The sequence below is a fragment of the Musca domestica genome, unplaced genomic scaffold (assembly GCF_030504385.1).
Source record: "Musca domestica strain aabys unplaced genomic scaffold, Musca_domestica.polishedcontigs.V.1.1 35, whole genome shotgun sequence".
In the NCBI taxonomy this organism is placed as follows: Eukaryota; Metazoa; Arthropoda; class Insecta; order Diptera; family Muscidae; genus Musca; species Musca domestica.
Genome location: NW_026712315.1, coordinates 1,298,784 through 1,320,290, shown reverse-complemented (window position 1 = coordinate 1,320,290; position 21,507 = coordinate 1,298,784). Strand labels below are relative to the sequence as shown.

The window sequence follows — 21,507 nt, the reverse complement described above, 5'->3', positions numbered from 1 at the left end:
AAAAACATACATCGTCATAACATTATGAAAATCGAGTGGGTTTAAAATCAATTTACCATGTCGTCTATTATTCATTTTGGCAAGCAGCTGGAACAAAAATAAAATCGCGAACTTTATGGATTTTCTCATTATTTGAACCTGCAGTTACAAAAGACAGGACAACTGAGTTCACGATTATTGTTGTCAAAAAAATGAAGTTTGCATGAGTGACAATGCGTCCACAAATAAAAAATAATAATAGTATTTATAAATAAATTTTAAAAACTTTTGTGTTCCTTATTTCCTAAAATTCAAATAGTTTTTCTCCAAAATAGGTCTAAAATAGATAGTATCTAATATCTTTAATAAACATCAGGCAGTAAAGAAGACAATATACCCCGCATCAAATTGAAAGCTAAATGCAACACTAATACAAAATAGGTTTTCTCCTGTGTAAACGTTAGATCAATCATACCAAAACGTCAATTCAATAACAGAAGAAAAATCGATTATTCAATATCGCGCCAACAGTCGATAGTCGACTTACATATCCCTACGCTGCTGAGAATTAAGACAAATGTGAATCGCGTCGATGTGAAACGAACGAGCGCGTCGGAGAAATCAAACAAATTATAAAGTAACAACAACAACAAACAAAATATTCTAATTTTTAAAATGCATTCAAATGTGTGTGAAAATAGATATTGATTGAATGTTAAATGGGATAATAAAAAATCAAACGAATTTTATTAAATAAATATTTAAAATCGAAAAGAAAATTGTGAATGTAAGTTCAAACAAAATCTAATGGAAATAAAGAAAATTGCAAATTTTCAGTTTTATTTTGTGCTTTAAATTAAATAACTGTAAATTGCAACAAATTAATGCGCCAAAGGCAATAAAAAGAAAAAAGCTAATAAATTTGTAAGTTTTGGTCGTCTTAAAGAGGAATTGAAAAGTTTTCTTATTAGAAGTCTAGAAATCTGTCTGATTATATATTGTTAACAAAATAAGTTGCAATAAAGGGAAAATTTTGCTTTGCCAATTTAAAGAGTTGTGAATGAGTACTGATTGTGTGGTTGTGGAGTGGGTCAGACATTGAAATCCTGTTTTCACTTATACTTGAACAAACAACAACAATACAAGGAGTAGCAGTAGCAGCAAAAATAATAACAGCAACAATAAATCAAACAAAAAAGGAAGGTGCATTATGTTGGTTCGTTTGTTCCCTGTGTCCTAAGTGACCGAACGCGAAATTAAGTTATATACCTACATATTTTGCTAAAGTGAGTGGTGTGCACAGTGTATGAATTCAAATAAAAAAAATCCCCGTGTGTGTATACAATAACAATAAAAACAAAAACAAGAAAACAATTAAAAACGGAGTAGGAAACAGAGAAAAAAGGAAACTTCACATTTTCCTCCTCATCCTCCTTCGTCTCAGCCGCCCTTCATTTGTATGGGTTTCCTTTTTTGGCGAATATAAAAACAAAACAACCAAATTGAGAGTCCCTTAATAACTGTGTGATGGGAGTTAGTGTTCTCTCATAGCAGCCGACTCTCTCTTACTCCCCTTGTCAACTCCACTCGAACTTAGATTGGGGTTGTTTTTGTTGTGCCGCCTTGACGTGCTAGACTAAAAGGAAACAACATTACAAATGAAAACAAAAATAACAATAACAACGAACAATATATCGTCGTTTATCAACAAAAACAACAACGCGAAGTTGTTGACAAATAGTAGACATCGGTTTAAGTCTCTTTTGTAAGAAAGAAAAAGCGAAGAGTCAATTGCAAGATTTGTCAATATTTGCAGAACGAGAAACGAAGGAATATAAAATTAAATAAATTATAAGGAGAAAATTCGTTCAAAAGTGTCAAAATAGCGCGCCATTTTTTGTAGAACTACCACTTTTCTCGCATGCTTTACATTTTCCCAACTAAATTCGGTGCGTATGTCTCACGGAAACAAACCCCCACACACATACACATACTCAGGGAATCGCCAGCCGATCACCATAGAATTGTCAATTGTTTTTTTTTCGTGTGACTGGAACACAGTTTAACGTTCTAAATTAAGGGAGGAAACGCTTAATTATGCAGTTGTTGTGTTTGCAATAACTTCCAAAAATGAAACCAGTTGATGAATCTCTTTGACTGGCTGCTCTCCCTGTTAGTATTCACCCAATGATTGTGATGCTGTAAAATTTCCAACATTTTTTTGTCGCTTACAAGAAATCTTCAACAATAGCAACATATTTGACAGCAATTGTCAAAAAGTGCATGTAAGTACCACCACTTGAAGCATAAACATAAAGAGGGTAAAAAATTAAATTTTAAGTAATTCTAGCCAACACCAAGCACCTCAAACACATACACACATCGCAAAGAAAACCTCTTCATTTTTTCAATAATGCAAAAACGTTTATCCTGCCGATGATATTGAAAAGCAACAGAGCCAGATGCAACAAAGCGCAGACCAGAAACGACAGGGTTGCTTATCATTGTCCTTTGTTGTCGTCCTAATTGTGACTGTTTTTGGCTGCCAGCCTGCAATTCTGCAAAGTGAGCTAATTTGAATGCATTAACATGTCTTCCGTCTGCCAGCCTGTCTGTCTGTCTCTCTGCTTAAACAATTGAATTGCAATCGGAATGCATTTACGAATTGCATACAAGGAAGTATGGAGGATGGGATTGTTTTTATTCAAATACATTTACCTTTTATCTGATGAATTGGAATACAAATTTGTCTTTTTGGAATAACAGAAATGATTTAGCTAATATAGGCCAGTGTGAATTTCGGGGTGTTTTGTTTGTCAGTTTCAGAAAAGCAACAATGTACAATCAGTTTTCGGGAGTGATCCTTTGTGGACTTGAAAACTGTTTCTGAAGAAATGAAAAAAAAAAAATGAAAAATATCATCCAAAAACGAAAGCAATTCTTGGAGTACTTACTGAGAACTCCAGGTTACTTGTTCCTGGATATTTGTATTGAAAATGGCGAAAATTTTCAAGTATGGAAAAATTCAAATCTTATTTTTTGCCAATTTTCTCTATACACCTTGCTCCACCTCCTTCAAATTAGTATTTTAGATCCCATAAAGTATGTATATTCTTAATCAGCATTAAATTTTACGACGAATTTGTCAATTTCACTATAACTGTTGATTCAACCTCATTTTTGTGTAAGTAAGGTCCAATGACACCACCACACTATAGAACGCACCGAACAGTCACACCTTGAATTCGGCAATTTCGCCTTGTGCCAACGAGATGGAAATAGGTTTCATCAAAAAAGATTCTCGATTTTTCGGTGGAATTTCGAATCCTTAGTATGCATTTGAAGGAACCGATCAGAAAATATACGACGTTGTTGATTTAGGGTTGGCCTGCCAGATTCAGGTCTAAGTCTTTAGGTGAAATATGATGTAATCGAACGAGGGAAGGGCGAGTATACGCTCAATAGGTCTGCAGGGTATATTAACTTTGTCATTCCGTTTATAATCCCTTGAGATAATCAAGGAAGACCATACAAAGTACAAAAAAATCAAAGTCGATTTAACGATGTCCGTCTGTCTGTCTGTCACTCTGCCTATCAAACAAAGTGAGATAGACAGCTATAATTTTGATTAAATGTGCATTTTGTCCTTAGGCAAAAAAGTTCGTAAATAGGCTATGTCGGTCCAGGTTTTCTAATGGCAACCATATAACTGTACCTCCCGATATTCGCTATTATTTCCTTTAATTCCAAAGAAGGCGAAGTTTCTTTGTCACACACATATTTCATCTTTGAGCCTTGCTAAGGTCATAAAATGCACTTTTTCGGAATGATATTTGGTGTAAGAGATCCCATAGAGCAAAGAAATACCTCTACCAAATAAGGTCGTAATCAGTTCAGATATATATGTATAAAGTTGAAATTTATAAAAACATCCGATTTGATGTGAATAATGCATCAACCTTGGTGCAATTTGGATAATATTTGGATCACGCTTTCGAGCTAAGAGAGAACCAAATTTCTTCTCAAAGGGAATTCAACATAAAAAGGGAAACATAAAAACCCAGATTTGGCTACTGGTAAATATATTTCACATTTGACATTATCTAAATACTAAACAATTTTTTTTCATATTTTTTTCACAATTCCAGGACAAGGAAATACATTTCTCAGAAAACAACAAACTTCAAAATCTCTGGTATTTCAAAACTTGCCACTATTTCACAAACATGCACACACACACACTTCAATCAAAAATCGCAAACCCTCAGCAGGAAAACTTTGCACGAAACTCTAAAACTCTTTTTTTTTTGGTGTACTTTTCGGAGAGTTTGCGCAATTTGGAGTAAAATTGGAGTTGTTGCTGTTGTTGTGACAGAAATTTTGGAGTATTTGTGTTTGTTGTTCTTTTGTGTTATTTGTTGTTGTTGGCCAAAGTTAAGGACACCAAAAACAGGTTTCTCCCTCCCCTTCCACGAAAGGAGTTGTTGTTCAGCCAACAAAAATTATTCAAATTTTTATTTCTGACTGACTGTGAAAGTTATTTTCCAAGGATTTTAATCATAACGACATCCTCGAACATAACGAGATAAGGCAACAACAAAACACCATGAAAACTTCACAACTTTGTTGGGGTTCCTTAATGTCTCTCTGTGTGTGTTATTGTGTACGTGTGTACTTGCTGTTATTACGCCCTTTTTATACACAAATTTTGTGTTGTTATGAAGTTCTGCAATTGCTTTATTTTTTCCCATATCCCTGCCCATTGCCTCTACCAGCTGCAAAAATAAAATACTTAGATAATATATGTTCTGTGGTAATGCTAACAACTTCTTTGGCTGTCTTTCCTAAAGTCTATTATTTATGCGGAGTTTTTTCTTTAGAAAAAAACAACAGTTTTTCTAAATCAAGGTTGTTTTTGTGTCCGTCCTTCCTCCCTTTCGGGTTTGTTCTCTATTTCCAGTGTCATGAAATCACACTGCCTTAGGTAAATGGAGACAAAATGACAACCACATTATGTTCTGTTTTATGAAAATAAATGCCCTGATGATATTTTCAAATGAGCGAGATTTTTATGAAATCATAATATTTCTTGTTTTTGTTTTGTATCCTGGGGAAGGGTATCATTTTGAATGGGGTAAATGGGATAACATAGATGAGGCTGTTTTATTGTACATTATTTCGTTTTGCTGTAAGTGAAGCTGAAGGGAGGCGGCAGGGTCGTTAATGTTATTATATGAAGGAATGTAGAAACAATGTAGATAAAAACCACGAATAACATGTAGGAACAGCCAATCTTGGGTGTAGGAGCATTGCAATTGGGTGTGATAGCAGGTCCAAACCCACTGACTTCTCAGCGAACAATTTTACTTATAACTTCCGAAAGGGAGTATCCGTATTAAACTTAGAGCGAGTTCGGAGGTGGGCAATATCGAACCACTTCTTCTGGTACATCCCCCATCAAAACGTCAACATTTTGAGAAAAAATAATAGGTCTTATAGAACAAGGAAATATCATTCACTTTTGTGCAAACCTCAATACTTTTATCAGTGCTAGGTCTGGACAGTATCGGTCCACCCCATCAAGTACCTCCCCAACAACGGGTCAACATTTTGAATATGTACAAATCGCATAAAATGCGAAATAAGCATCAGATTCTCTTTAAATTTCACACATTCCAATATTTCTATCAACACAACATCTGGTGTGAAAATGGAATATTTCGGATCACTTCCGCTACCGCCCCATACATAAGATCAAAATTTTGATTAACCAATAAATAATAAATAAAATACATGCCAATGTTTCTATCAACATAAGATCTGGTGTGAAAATGGAATATATCGGACCTCTCTTTCTGGTACCTTCCCCAACAACGGGGAACATAAAATACGAAATGAGCATTCGATTCTTTGTAAACTCGGCACATTCCAATAATTTTATCAACACAAGATGTGAGGTGAAAAATGTAATATATCGGACCACTCCTTTTGCTACCTCCCCATACAAAGGATCAAAATTTTGAATAACAAAAAACGCTCATAAAATAGGAAACGAGCATCTGATTCTTTGCAAACTCGCACATCTGGTGTGGAAATGGAATATATCTGACCATTTCATCTGGTACCCCGACCCACAAATGGTCAACTTTTTTGAATAATTATAAGCCTTAAAAATTATAAAATATCTGGTATGAAGATAACCCATATCGGCCCACACCTGCTAGAACCTCAAACCACAAAGGGGCGAAATTTCGAATAACCAAAATATTTATAAAATGTGAAATAAACATCTGATTCTTTCTAAACTCCTGACATTCCAATATTTCTACTGATACAAGACATCGTATGAAGATTTTCAATATTTGCCCCCTTATTCTGATACCTCCTCCAAAAAAGGGTCACATTTTTTTAATAATTTTATCTCTCATAGAATTCGAAATAAGCATCCGAATTTCACACATACCTGATATATAATCCAATACAAGATCTGGTATGAAGATGATAGTTATCGACCCACCCCTGCTGGTACCTCCCCCACAGCGGGTCACGATTTTTATACCCTCCACCATAGTATGGAGGGTATACATATTAACATTTGTAACACCTCGAAATATACATTTTAGAACCCACAAAGTATATATATTCTTGATCAGCATAAAATTCTATGTCGATTTTACGATGATCGTCCGTCTGGCAGTCTGTGAAAATCACTCTAGCTTCCAAACGAATTGCATTAGGCTGATAAAATTTTACTCAAATATGTGTTTTTCGTCTGCAGGATTTTTGATATTGGAATTGGGCTAAATAGAACCACGTTTAGTTATAGCCTCCCATATAACTGTACCTCCCTATATTCGGTATTTTGATTATTTTATCGACATTATTCATCGCAATCGTTTCAAATTTCGTAATGATAGTTTGTAATGGGTACTACAGCCTATGACAAACAATTGTCTGTGCAGGTCCACGTCTTTGCATAGCCCCCATATTACGGTACCTCCCTATATTCGGTATTTCGATGATTTAAGCGTCATTATTCATCGGATTTGTTTCATATTTTGTATTTGCACTTCGTAATGTATACTACAGCCTATGACAGAAAATTGTTTGTGCAGGTCCACGTTTTCGTTTAGCCCCCATACTACGGTTCCGCCCTAGATTTGGTATTTGTGTGATTTTAGGGACATCACTCATCGAATCTGTTTCAAATTTCGTATTTGCACTTCGTAATGTATACTACAGCCTATGACAGAAAATTGTCTGTGTAGGTCTACGTCTTCGTATAGCTTTTATATAACGGAACCTCCCGATATTCGGTATTTTGATGATTTTAGCGACATTATTCACCGAAATTGTTTCAAATTTGGTATTTGAAGTTCGTAATGAATACTACAGCCTATGACTGAAAATTGTTTGTGCAGGTCCACGTCTTCGTATAGACCCCATATGAGGGAGACTTTCCGTTTTTTTAATTGTTAGGCCCCTTGGACTGTTCGTGTCAGGGTTGGGACCGACCCTGAGCAAAAAGCTCCCCTGAGCAGCTGGATACCCACCACAGGACCGCATAAGGCGGTAAACATATTTTTAAAATTTTCCTCCATTTTAACAATATTGAAAATTAAAGTTGCAGGATGGGCACCTCAATTTGGGCACGTCTGAACTACTTTTTGGGATTGCCAATGGCAAACGCTGTTCCCGTAACGTCAACCTAAAGAAATTGAGGCCACGAAGGAAAAGCGAAAAACAAAGCAAGAGAAAAGAAAAAAGAACAACAAAAGGCAGGAGGAATATTAACATAAAAGTGACACATGTTTGCAAGATATTTATTCAAGAGGATTTCTGTCTTCAAAGGTATTAAAACGGCGTTCATTCATGCAATTTGTGTTTATAATTCGAAAAGAAGAAAAAAGTGAATTCAAATTGGGAATTGGGTTGAACAACAACAGCGACAGCAAAAAATAGGGAGTTCCCTTTTTATCAAAATGTGAATGCTCAGTGCCGAAATGATTTTCTAAAGAGCTGTTGGTGATGTTGTTGATGTTTTCTGTGTTGTTGTTATTGTTGCTAGTTTTTGTTGTTTTAGGAGATGTAATAAAAATAATTTATTTCATTTTCCTTAGGCTACCCATCAACTGGCGGCACAAAAAAACACAAACTATGAAAATGTTAAAATACTGCCACCGCTCCTTCTCCTCCTCCTACTCCTCCTGTCATTCCCCATGTCAGCAAACACTGACTGGCTGGCCATTCCCTGTTTCCTACTAAAAATTATGGTTGTTTTTGTTTTTGCTATTTTTAGAATTCCCTCCGCAAGCATAGTTTGTAGTATTTGTGTTTTTGCTTCTGTTTCAGGGAATATACAAATCAGAAACACATGTTTGCCGGTCGTTAGTTTTTCTATTGTGGATAGTTTTTGTTGTTTCTTAAAGTTTTCCCTACTTTTTTTCTTCTTTTCCTGTCTTCTAAAGCTTTAATATTATCTGCTATAAATATTTGAAATTTTTGTTTGGTTCATTAACAAAAAAAGAAATGTGTGTTAAGGTGTGTGTGCTATAGGGCTTTCCGACTTAATCTTATCATTTCCATCTATCTGCCGGGTAAATATTATTAACAAATATTTACGCCGTAACTTGTTCAGGGTTAAAACACTTGTTTTTGGAATTCGAAATGAGAATTTTATCTTTTAGAAAAGAAAACGAAACAATGCAAATATTGCGCAAAAATTGCACTTGAGTATTCGAACATGGAAGTACTTCTAACTAATTTTTTCTCTATAAAAAATCACCCTAGATAACTGAGAAAAAAATCAGTTTAGACAAAAGGGGGAAGTCACCCCAGACATCTGTTGATTTTTTCCATTGCCAACTGAGGAAAAAGATTTTTTTTTGTAAAGAAAAAAATCGCCTCCGCAGAATATTTTTAGAGAAAAATTACCTCACCTGAAAAAATCTTAAAAAAAAAACACTTGAAATATTTTTTTTTGCTATAGGAAAAAATTATATATGAAATATATCATATCAAAAATTAAACGATATTTTTCTATAAAAAATCACAGCAGCCTAAAATTAAACGATATTTTTCTATAAAAAAATCACAGCAGCCTAGGAAGATTTTTTTAAACAAATAAAGCAACTGAAAAAATAGAGAAAGATGTCATCTCCGCAAAATGACATTTTTTTAAAAAAGAGGCAATCAAATTTTTATTTGAAGAAGCCAACTGTTATTGGTTTTTTTTTCTTGTGAAAAAGATATTCTCAGCCAACTGACCTTTTATCCACTACAAAAAGCCTTTTGATATTTTTTAGAAAGAATTCAATAAGACAATCCATAAAGTGTCTGGTTATACCCTCCACGATACAAAGTATAGAGGATATATTAAGTTCGTAATTCCGTTTGTAACTCATGGAAATGCTAATTTTAGACATAACAGAGTATATACAGGGTGAGAAAAAAAACTGCAACAAAGTCAAACGCCATAATTTTTACATTTTTTTAAATTTTATTCAATAAAAGCAAAAAATGTTGGAAATATCACAGGGTGAGATAAAAAAACTGCAACAAAGTCAAACGCCATAATTTTTACATTTTTTTAAATTTTATTAAATAAAGCAAAAAATGTCGGAAATAACATCAAATTTTAGAATAAGTTTAGATTTGTTCGAATTGGTCACTTTTGGCACGAATTACGGCCTTCAAACGGCCAATGAATGCGTTACACGCTGCCCGAATGTTGCTCTGCGGTATTTTGGCCCTTTCCCGGCGAAGCGTTTGCTTGAGGTGATCGATAATTTGGTATTTTTTAGTGAAAACCTTGCTTTCCAAAATACCCCAGACACAATAGTCTAACGGATTGGTATCCGGAGATTTTGTTGGCTATTGTGCGCTGGAAATGAAACGAGGAACCTCATTTTGTAACCATTCTTGCTGAGTGCGATGGTGTTGAGTCTTGTTGGAATGTCAAAGGTCTGCAGCCAAAGTGTTTGCATGCCCAAGGCTATAATACACCCTCCAGAATATTTTCGCGATAATATTCGGTATTTATTTTGATGCCACGGTCGATTAATATGAACGGAGAGCGACCATCGGCCCACACCATCACCATGGCCGGCGCTTGAGTTCTGGTGGTCAACCGCAGGTGCACATTTTCGGCTGACCTCTTTTGCTTACAAACTGCTGGACAACGAATGTTTTCTCAACGGAAAACCCAAATTCGACAGTTCACCACTTTCGGCCAAGCGAAGCAACTCTTTAGCTCTTTTGATTCCAATTTCTTTCTATTGCGTTGTAAGTTCTTGCACTTTTTGGAATTTCAATGGCTTTACACGGAGCTTATTTTTCAATATTTGCCGAATGGAATATTGCAATATGTTCAGCTCACGAGCCATTTTTTGGCCATTGTGACACGGGTTTCGGTCAAGTCGCTTCTTTACTTTTCGAACCATTTCTGCTGATGTTGCTATTTTCTTCCGTCCACTTCCTTGACGTCAGGCTACGCTACATTTAAATGCTGGATAGCCACTTGTGGTTTCCCAACCAAATATAAAGAAATCACACTATCACGCTTGAATTCCATCACGAATTACTTTTTTTCTGGAAAATTCTCACCAAAATGCTTTTGTACGCTTGTGAACAATGTAAAGACCTGTCACTGGAATAATTCTAAGAGCTGTCGGACGAGTGGCTTGGAAATGAGAGCAGTCTTAAGTTGGTTGCAGTTTTTTCATATCACCCTACTCATCACCTACGTCCTCAAACCTTTTACATCCTAGGTTCCTTTGGACATTCGGAGTGGTGTCTTGGATCCAGTTTAGAGATATCAATATAGGGTCACAGCTTCCAAATATTTTTACAGTGCTAGGACAGGTGTGAAAATTAACAATATCGTCTTACTCCTTCAAGTAGCTCCCCCACAAAGGGTCAAAATTTTGATTTTATTCAAATTACACACATCCCAGTATTTCTATATAAACAAGATTTGATTAGAACAAACCATTCATTTATTGATTCCAATTTTTCTATGAACACAAGATCTGGTGTGAAGACGGAATATATAGGTCCTCTACTTCAAGTACCTCCCCCCATAAAAGGGTGTACATTTTTAATAACGAAGCCGCTCATAAATGCGAAATGAACATCACCCAATTCTCTTAACATTTCACACATCTCAATATTTCAACTAAACCAAGATCTGGTGTGAAAATTATAGATATCGGATTTTTTAAAACATATTTTTTTCATAATTTTCACCAAAAAATTGATTTTTTAGAAAAAAAAAAAAATAAATAAAATTTTCCCACAACTAAACATATTATTTTTAAAAAATATTTTTTTTTACAAAATTTCCACAAAAAATGGAATTTTCTCAAATATAAAAAGTGAACTTAAAAAAATATTTTTTTCCAAAAATATGGATTTTTTTTAAAAATATTTTTTAATTGCCACAAAATGTTTATTTCCAAAAGATATATTTACTTTTTTTTCAAATTTCCCACAATTTATAATATATTTTTTTTTTATTTATAATAATTTTATATAATTTATTTTTTAACATTTTCCTCAAACGTAATTTTGGATTTTTAATTTACTGAATCTATTATTATTTTATTTAATATATATTTATATTTTTTTGCATTTCAAATTGTCTTGAAGCCCTCCCTTTTTCCCAAATTTAATTTCTAAATTCCTTAGCCTAAGCGAATCCCAAAAACGTTTAATTGCTTTGTAAATATTTTTCCAATTTTTCCTCCATCCATCTTAAAGAAATTCCTAAAATTCCCTTTGAAGTTCTCGCTTGCTTTCAACATTTGCAGAATCTACACTTCAAACTCTCAAACATTTGGCCAACACCTGCTGTTGCCTTTCTTCCAAACAACAATAATATGCCACCAAACATATTACATTACCTACCATTGCCACCACCACCACCAACCAAGAACAAAGTGGATTTTTTTCTAATATTCCTTTTTGGGAAAGTTGTTGTTAGTTTTGCTACCTTTTTGGTTACTCTTCACTAGCCAGCCAGCCACCCAGCCGGAGTCTACACCTGTCTGCTTACTTTAAGAAGTGCCAGACAAAAACAACAACAAATACACACAAAAGGTATTTTGTGTAGCCGCAAATTTCTTTATTCTCTTCCATTGTCCATCATCGAGATCATCATCATCATCTCTCTCTTCGTAACTTATTGCCAAGTACTTGTTTCTTTCTTTGTTATTCTTAAGCACTTCGTCAAAGTTGTTCGTTACAGGTAACCTGGAACTCTTAAATGTCTGAGGTATGAAGTGCATAAAAAAGTTTGGTGGGGTTCCTCATAATTGTTGTTGCTATTTAAAAAATGTTTTTTTTTTATTGAAAATTTAGTTCTATTTCTTCATAGCTGGGAATTTCTTTAGTCAAAGTATTAAGAAATTGAAAAGCGTTTTTTTTCACGCAAAGATTTGATTTCATTGCACAATAAAGTCCATTTTTGATAGAAATACACTCGAGAAAAGATATTCGTAAAATTTTCTTAAAAAGGCATTTTTTGGATTTTCGAGGTATTTTACATAAATCTTGGAAGTCTCGAGGAAGTAGGGAAAATGGGGTCTTGGAAATCTTTTCTAAAAATATTATACTCCCTTTTTGGTCCACCTATTCAGAGTAATGGTTCAGTTCAATAAAGACAGGATAATAAGTAAATCCGCTGCTGTTTGGAAATTTTAAGAATTATTAGCTAAAATTTAGTGGGTCAACATTTTTCGATTTTTTAAGATTTTCATAATTTTACCCTGATTACTGGAAAGAAATTTTAAGGAGGAAGCATATTTAAGACCCGAATCTATGAAATATATATATATATATATATATATATATATATATATATATATATATATATATATATATATATATAGGCAACATAAATAACATTTGAAAACTTATGAAAATACCTACCCTACAAACAGCCCACATGATAATTTAAACTAAATAATTCGCCCCCAAAAAAAATTCTTCTCCAGAATCGGGGTGCAAATACCTAAATTATGAAAAATGTGTCAAAAATTGAATAGTTTTTATTCAAAATAAAGCGATTTCGTATTATTTTCGCCAAATTATTATTTTTTATAAATTTTTAAAGAACTGTATTCAAAAATCGATTTTTTTGGGACTCGGGTTTTTTCCAAAATCCCCCAGAAGTTAGGCACCCAGGTTCGTCTCTCGAAGAAATAAATGCCCGGAATCAGGGTAAAAATACCTGCCAATGGAAAATAATTTAAAACAAGTTAAAAATGTTCGATCGGTTTTACCGACAGATGTTTACCCTCAACCGACGTTCGGTCGTTTAAATATATATTGACTACTGTTATGATTATTCAGATTTTTGGAGTAGGTTCCGAAGGAATGGCCCGATATAATTACATAATATTGCGACATGCCAGCCTGGTACTACTTCGGTTACTTCCTTCACTTTTGTGGGGAAGGTTCCAGAAGGAGTGGACCTATACATTCCATCTTCGCACCAGACCTTGGGTTAATAAAATTATCGAATTATTTTTTGTCAATTAATATTTTTTATATTTTTCAAAAAAAAAAAAAAAAAAAAAAAAAAAAAAAAATATATATATATATATATATATATATATATATATATATATATATATATATATATATATATATATATATATATATATATATATATATATATATATATATAAAATTGATTTTTGGAGTCGTTTTTTTTCTAAAACCCCCAAAATTTGGTACCCAGTTCCGTCCCTATAAAAAATGCTTCTCCGGCAAAATCTAATGGTTTTTACTCAAAATAAATCGATTTCAAAATATAATTTATATAAATATAAATTTTCAAAAAAAAAAACTGTTTTTAATTTTTTACAACAACTGCAAACGAGCCTCTATCGAAAATAATTTCAAAATCAAAGAATCTGGTATATGCATCCACCCACGTTGGAATCCCATCGTACAAACCATAAATACAGCTGCACATTTACCTCCAGGGCAACATTAAACTGATAAATGGCCAAAAAGTCAAAGCAAAACAAAACTGGCGGCCGACAAAAATACTACAGACAGACAGACGGATACCAGGTATTTGAGACGTCACACAACATCAGCGAAAATTATTATGACGGCAGCGATGTCATTGTTATAATTTTTGTCTGTCGGCAAGTTGTGACATTTTTGATTTTTGTTATGGTCATGACTTTTGTAATAATTATTTAACCTAATTTTTTGAGGTTGATTTGTTTTTTTATATACAAAAACTCACCACAATAATGTGAGGTTGATATTCCTTCTATAAAAACAAAATTCACCTCAGCAAAGTGATGTTGATATTTTTCTTAAGAAAAAAAAAAAACTCACCTCAGGAAACTGGAGTTGATTTTTTTTTATCGAAAAACACACCTCAGCAAACTGGGGTTGATTTTTTTCTATAGAAAATAGCATGAGCTTGATTTTTTTTCTATAGAAAAAAGTCACCTCAGCAAACTAAGGTCGATATTTTTTCTATAGAAAAAAACTCACTTCAGTAAACTGAGGTCGATTTTTTTCTATAGAAAAAAACTCACTTCAGCATCGATCTTTTCTATAGAAAAAACTCACCTCAGCAAACTGAGGTCGATTTTTTTCTATAGAAAAAAACTCACTTCAGCAAAATGAGGTCGATTTTTTTTTTCTATAGAAAAAAACTCACTTCAGCAAACTGAGGTCGATTTTTTTTCTATAGAAAAAAACTCACCTCAGCAAACTGACCAAACCAAAATTCATCTCAGCAAAGTGAGGTTGATTTTTTTTATCGAAAAACTCACCTCAGCGAACTGGAGTTGATTCTCACCTCAGCAAACTGAGGTCGATTTTTTTTCTATAGAAAAAACTCACCTCAGCAAACTGAGGTCGATTTTTTTTTCTATAGAAAAAAACTCACCTCAGCAAACTGAGGTCGATTTTTTTTCTATAGAAAAAAACTCACCTCAGCAAACTGAGGTCGATTTTTTTTCTATAGAAAAAAACTCACCTCAGCAAACTGAGGTCGATTTTTTTTCTATAGAAAAAAACTCACCTCAGCAAACTGAGGTCGATTTTTTTTCTATAGAAAAAAACTCACCTCAGCAAACTGAGGTCGATTTTTTTTCTATAGAAAAAAACTCACCTCAGCAAACTGAGGTCGATTTTTTTCTATAGAAAAAAACTCACCTCAGCAAAATGAGGTCGAATTTTTTTCTATAGAAAAAAAAAACTCACCTCAGCAAACTGAGGTTGATTGTTCTTCTATAGAAAAAAAATCCCCTCAGCAAACTGAGATTGATTGTTCTTCTTAGAAAGAAACTCACCTCAGCAAACAGAGGTTGATTTTTTCTATGGAAAAAAACTCACCTCAGCAAACTGAGGTCGATTTTTTTTTCTATAGAAAAAAACTCACCTCAACAAACTGAGGTTGATTGTTCTTCTGTAGAAAGAAACTCACCTCAACAAACAGAGGTTGATTTTTTATCTATAGAAAAAACTCACCTCAGCAAACTGAGGTTGATTTTTCTGCTATCGACGAAAACTTACCTCAGCACTTCGGTGAGGATTTTTTCTGTAGCAAATAATTTTTGCCACATTTTATTTTGCACATTCCTATTTTCGTTCCCCAGGCATGAAACCAGCCAGCCAGCTTTCCTCTGCCTACAACTGCACCACCATGTGTTTGACGACAATCAACTTTGTCAGCGTGTCTGTCCATCCGTCCACAAGTCATCTAATTATACGCTTATAGTTTTACATTTTCTTGTTCTCTTTGCAGCTTAGCACCCACTTAAAAAGTGTGTGTTTTTATGAAATTATGAATGAAATCGTGTTTTGGGTTTCTTGCAGTCAGTCAGTCAGTCAGCCTATCTGGCTCGGCTGTCGTCTGTGGAATTGCAGGCGGCGACGGTGTGTCTTACGATGTGGCAAGAGTTGTGAGTGAGTGGCTGGCGGACCACAATTTGTGGGCACAACCCGTTTGTGATTTCCATTTCAGCTGATTTTTATTCGTTTCTTCCTATCTTTGATTGCGACTGGGTGTAGCTGATGTTTTGACGCGGTTATTTTTTTCTGTGGATATGTTTTCGTGTTGTGATTTCGAAAAATCGTAAAAATCAAATCTACTTCTCCACTGCAGAGCAGCAGCACCCATCACCGTCATCATCATCACCCGGTGTACCACCAGACGGACAGACAGACAGACAGACATCTTCATTAATCGTTCGGCTAAGTTCCAAGAGCCTACTTTTTTTCTGTGGTTCATTATCTCCTCGTATGGCTTTGAAGTGTCTTCTTTTCTCGATTTGATCTACCATTTGCTCTGGCGTTTTGTGTTTTTCTTTCGTAGCTCGTTTCGGCTCTGTTTTATGATTCTTTAACACTTTCCATTTCATTGTAAAGAGGAGGTGGAGGGGGTTTCCATACACTGCCATTACTATTTTCTGTGGCTGCTGTTGTTGGTATCCCATCTTTCTAGTTGTCATTATCACTGCCTCTGTTTCCATTTCGGATAAATATCTTCATCACGTTTTTATCTTTCCGCAACAAAATATCGACGAGGAAGTATTTTGAGTAACATGGAATTGAACAATTTCCAATTAGGTGTTAGGTTTTTTTTTTGGATGGCGAGAAAAATATTATAATTATCGTTTTATGGCTTTGAGAGATAATGGACGTGTTGATTATTGGCTATCTGGATTGGCAAAGAAGAACGATGAAAATGGAAGAAAGGGGGACAGTATAGTTTAAAAAAATTCTTCATAATTGATCTGCATCAAAAATATCTGAAAAAAAATTCCATGATCACAGATTTGTACAAAAATTATTTTGACAAAAAAAAAAAAAATAATAAAAATCCATGAATTACAAATATTTAAACAAATCACAGATTTTTTTAATCTTTTGTTTAAAAATATTTTTAAAAATTCTATAAATCCAAAATTTTTAAAAAAGCACTGTCCATTATTCAAAAATATTTGATAAAATTAAGTTGTAAAAATATTTTTTTAAACCTCCACAATCCAAAATAATTTTTGAAAATTAGACGATTTAAATACCTTTTTTATAATTTTTTTTTTTTAAGTATCAGTCGGTTTTGCCGTCAGATATATACCCTCAGCCAATATTCGATCTTTTGGATATATTTTGATTTCTGTTATGATTTTTCAAATTGTTGCCCCTCTGAGGAGTGGGTTCCGAAGGAATGGGCCAATATTGTCCATTTGGTATCGGACCTAAATAAATATGATATAAATATTGCGACGTCGCAGGTTTTCCTTCACTTTTTTATGAATTTTGTGATAATTTTTAGAAAATGTTAAAATATTAGATATAGTCGACCGACGATCATTAAATCCCCCTTCATCTCGGGTTTCTGGAAAAGAATCTCTGAATTGTTTAAAAAGTTATGACAGATAAAAGAATTGAAAACTGCGACCCTTAAAAACTTAAACCCAAAGTAAGCGAGGTTCCAGATGAAAAGGTCCATCTTTATAACAGATGATGGGAATGGGTTAATGGAAAAATTGACATGTGCCAAGCCTGAATGGAATCGGATGATAATTTCGCGTTTTATAAGCTTCATGGATATTGAAAATTTTGACCCTTTGTGGGGGAGGTACCAGAGGAAGTGGACCGATATATCCCATCTTAATAGCAGATCTTGTGTTTGTGGAAATAATGGGACGTGAGAAATATGAATAGAACCGGATGCTTATATCCGAATTTTATAATCGTTTGGGTTATTCAAAACTTTGACCCTTTGTGGGGAGGTACCAGAAGCAACGGTCCGATCTCTACCGTCTTTATAACAGATGGAAACATTGAGATGTACGAAGTCTGAATGGAATCGGATGGTAATATTAGAATGTGGCGAGTTTGAAAGAAATCGTTTGCTCCTTTCGCGGTTTATGAGCTTCATGGTTATTCAAAAAATAACCATGAAGCTCATATTCACTACCGAATTTGTGTTGTTAAAAATATTCGGATGTGTGATATTTAAAGAGAGTCTGATACTGTTTTTCGCATTTTATGAGAAGTAGCACTATTCAAAACTTTTGACCCGTTGTGGGGGAGGTACCAAAAAGTGTAGACCCATATATCCACTCTTCACACCAGATTGCGTGTTAATAAAAATATTGGAATGCGAGAAATCTGAAGAGAATCGGATACTTTATTCGCTTCTTATGAGAGTTTTGGCTATTCAAAATGTTGACCGGTTGTGCGGGAGGTACCTGAAGAAGTGGGCCGATATCTACCATCTTCCCACAAGATTTTGTTTTGGTAGAAATATTGGGATGTGTGAAATCTGAAAAGAATCGGATACTTTTTTTTCGCATTTTATGAGAATTACAATCAAACATGTTGATCCGCTGGGCGGGGGAGGTACCAGGAAGAGTGGTGCAATATATCCCATCTTTACACCAGAACGTTTGTTGATAGAAATTTTGGAATAAGCCGAGTTTGAAATAAATCGGATACTTTTTTTCGCATTTTATGAGAATTACAATTATTCAAAAATGTTGACCCATTGTGGGGGAGGTACCGGATGGAGTGGACCGATATATCCCACCTTTACGCCAGATCGTGTTTTTGTAGAAATATTGGAATATATGAAATCTGAAAATAATCGGATACTTTTTTTTCGCATTTTTTGCGATTATTGGTTATTGAAAATTTTGACCCTTTTGTGGGGGAGGTACCGGAAGGAGTGGCCCGCTTTTCACCATCTTCACAACAGATGTTGTGTAAGAAGAACTATTGGAAAGAGTGAAGTTTAAAATTAATCGGATGATTATTTCGCATTTTATGAGAGTTTTGGTTATTCAAAATTTTAACATTTTTGTCTGGGAGGTACCAGAGCGAGTGGTCCTATATATTCCATTCTCACACCAGATTTTTTGTTGCTTGAAATTTTGGGATGTGCCGTGTTTGAAAAGAATCGGATGTTTCTTTGGCATTTTATGAGCTTCATGGTTATTCAAAATTTTTACCCCTTTCTATGGTAGGTACCAGAGGGAAAGAGCCGATACATCCCATCTTCACACCAGATGGTGTGTTGATAAATATATAAAGATGTGTGAAAGTTAAAGAAAATTTGACTCCAATTTCACATATTATTAAAAGTTGTTATTATTTAAATGTAGATCATTTTTGGATAAGGTGCTTAATGGAGTGGACCGATATTGTCGTTTTTCGCACTCTACCTAGCACTGATAAAAAATATTAGGATTTGTTAAGTTTTCAAAAGATGCCTTTTTCTGCTATAAGGTAAATTTTTTTCTATGAAAATGTTGACATTTGGTGTGGGAGGTACCATTAGGATTGGGATGATGATATGGTTCATCTATGAACTCGATCTAATGTTGGTAAAAATATTATGATGTTCCAAGTTTGCACCAAATCGGATACGCTCTTCGAGAGTTATATTGTGTGCCAGTCTGCCAGATAGAAAGACACTCCAACTCCAAATGTCCTGAAACGCATATGGTCTGATTTTCGATGAGGCACATACCTTGGACGTATCAAATTATATATATCCTCTTCAGGCATATGGCTGAGTATTAAAAAATTGTTTTTTTTTAAATCCTCAAAAAAAAAATTCTGTTTTACCTGCATTAAAAATTAAACATATTAATTGCCAATTTGAAATTATGAAAAAACATTACAGTAAAACAATCCATTTTTATTAAATTACATATAAATCTCTCAAGTCGTCAACATTTGGCTACTTTCCGTTTCAAAATTGTTTATTCAAATTACAATGTTTCCAAATTTATTTATTTTTTTGCTGCTGCTGTTACTGCACATCGAAAAAAAGGGGGCGTTAAAAACATATCACAGACATTATTGTGGGTTATGCAAGTAAGATAACCACAAATGCTGCTTTTGGCGCTGAAATTCGATTTATTTTTAAATCAGATTTGTTGCTGTTATTGTTTCATTCGAGATAACAAACGGCATTGCGAAACCCATTCACCCACTCCACTTCACCCTACCTCACAATCGCTATTCGTTGTTCGATGTTCTATTTACTTTTGTTTACAACAATTAGCCATGTTTACTTAGAGATGGCTGGTATCTATCTCTGTGTCTGTGTGCTTTGAGAACGTTTAAGCCAAAATGAAATACAATAGTATTTAGAAATAATACGATACGATTCGATACGATATGACCGCAATCAACCACGAGGTGAAACAAAAAACAGATAAGACAAATACAAATTAGTTTGATTTTTTTCCTTCAAAAGCAGAGATAGAGAGAGGGACAACGGTGGAGAATTCGCTGCCATATTGAGAGCAACCTATGCTATTGGCCAGATAGAAAAAATCTTCGAAATACTCCTGTTTTAAACCGACTGGGATTTTTTTCGAAATGTTGTCCTTTTTTTTCTTCTTTCCTACAAATAATGGTGCTTCAGACTGCTTCGTCTGAAATAAAGTCCCTCACAACTATTTTTTATACCCTCCACCATAGTATGGAGGGTATATTAAGTTTGTCATTTCGTTTGTAACACATTTTAGACCCATTTATGGACCCCACAAAGTATATATATTCTTGATCAGTATATAATTTTATGTCGATTTAGTACTGTCCGTCCGTCTATCCGTCTGTGGATATCACTCTAGCTTGATAAAATTTTACTCAAATGTGTATTATGTCTGCAGGACTTTTGCTATTGAAAATGGGCCATGTAGGTCCACGTCTTTGTATAGCCCCCATATAACTGTACCTCCCGATATTCGGTATTTGGATGATTTTAGCGACATTATTTGCCGGAATTGTTTCAAATTTGGTATTTGAAGTTCGTAATATATACTACAGTACAAAAGAGAAAATGGGCCATGTAGGTCCACGTCTTCGTATAGCCCCCATATAACGGTATCCCTTATATTCGGTATTTTGATGATTTTAGCGTCATTATTTACCGGAACTATTTCACATTTAGTATTTGAAGCTCGTAATGAATGCTACAGCCTATGACAGAAAATTGTCTATGCAGGTCCACGTCCTCGTATAGCCCCCATATAACTGTACCTCCCGATATGCGGTATTTGGATGACATTATTTACCGGAACTATTTCAAATTTGGTATTTGAATTTCGTAACGTCGTCGTACAGACCCTAATATACGGCTAAATTCGGTATTTTTAGGATTTTAACAGAATTTTTAAAGGATTTCATTTTTTTTTTTTTGAAAATTGCCAAATTTGTACCAAATGGTGGAGGGTATTCAAAGTTCGGCCCGGCCGAACTTACAGCTTTTTTACTTGTTTTTTCTTCAAAAGGAGAGAGATGGACAATTTAAACAGCCCCCTCCCATTTTAATAGCTAGAGAAATAAGATTAAAGCAGCAGCTCTTCCTTCCGTCTTCTAAATACCATAAATTCCTATCTCAAAACCGATTGGTGATTAGTTTGAAATATTGTAGTATTTTACTCTGATATCAGTACTATGAACAGTCCTTAAGTAGAAATATTTCCTCTGCAAAAATTGTCCTATCACCAAAAATATGGCTAGAGAATT

General features: G+C 34.2%; 1 protein-coding gene across 1 annotated transcript in view; it reads left to right on the top strand.

The window, feature by feature from the left end:
• Positions 1–516: 516 nt before the first annotated feature.
• The window catches only part of LOC101889582 (mucin-5AC), a 247,916-nt gene continuing 226,925 nt past the window's right edge, over positions 517–21,507 (top strand). The window contains exon 1 of the mRNA XM_059125759.1: positions 517–2,264. The gene's annotated coding sequence lies outside the window, so the exon portion shown is untranslated. The remainder of the gene's footprint in view (positions 2,265–21,507) is intronic.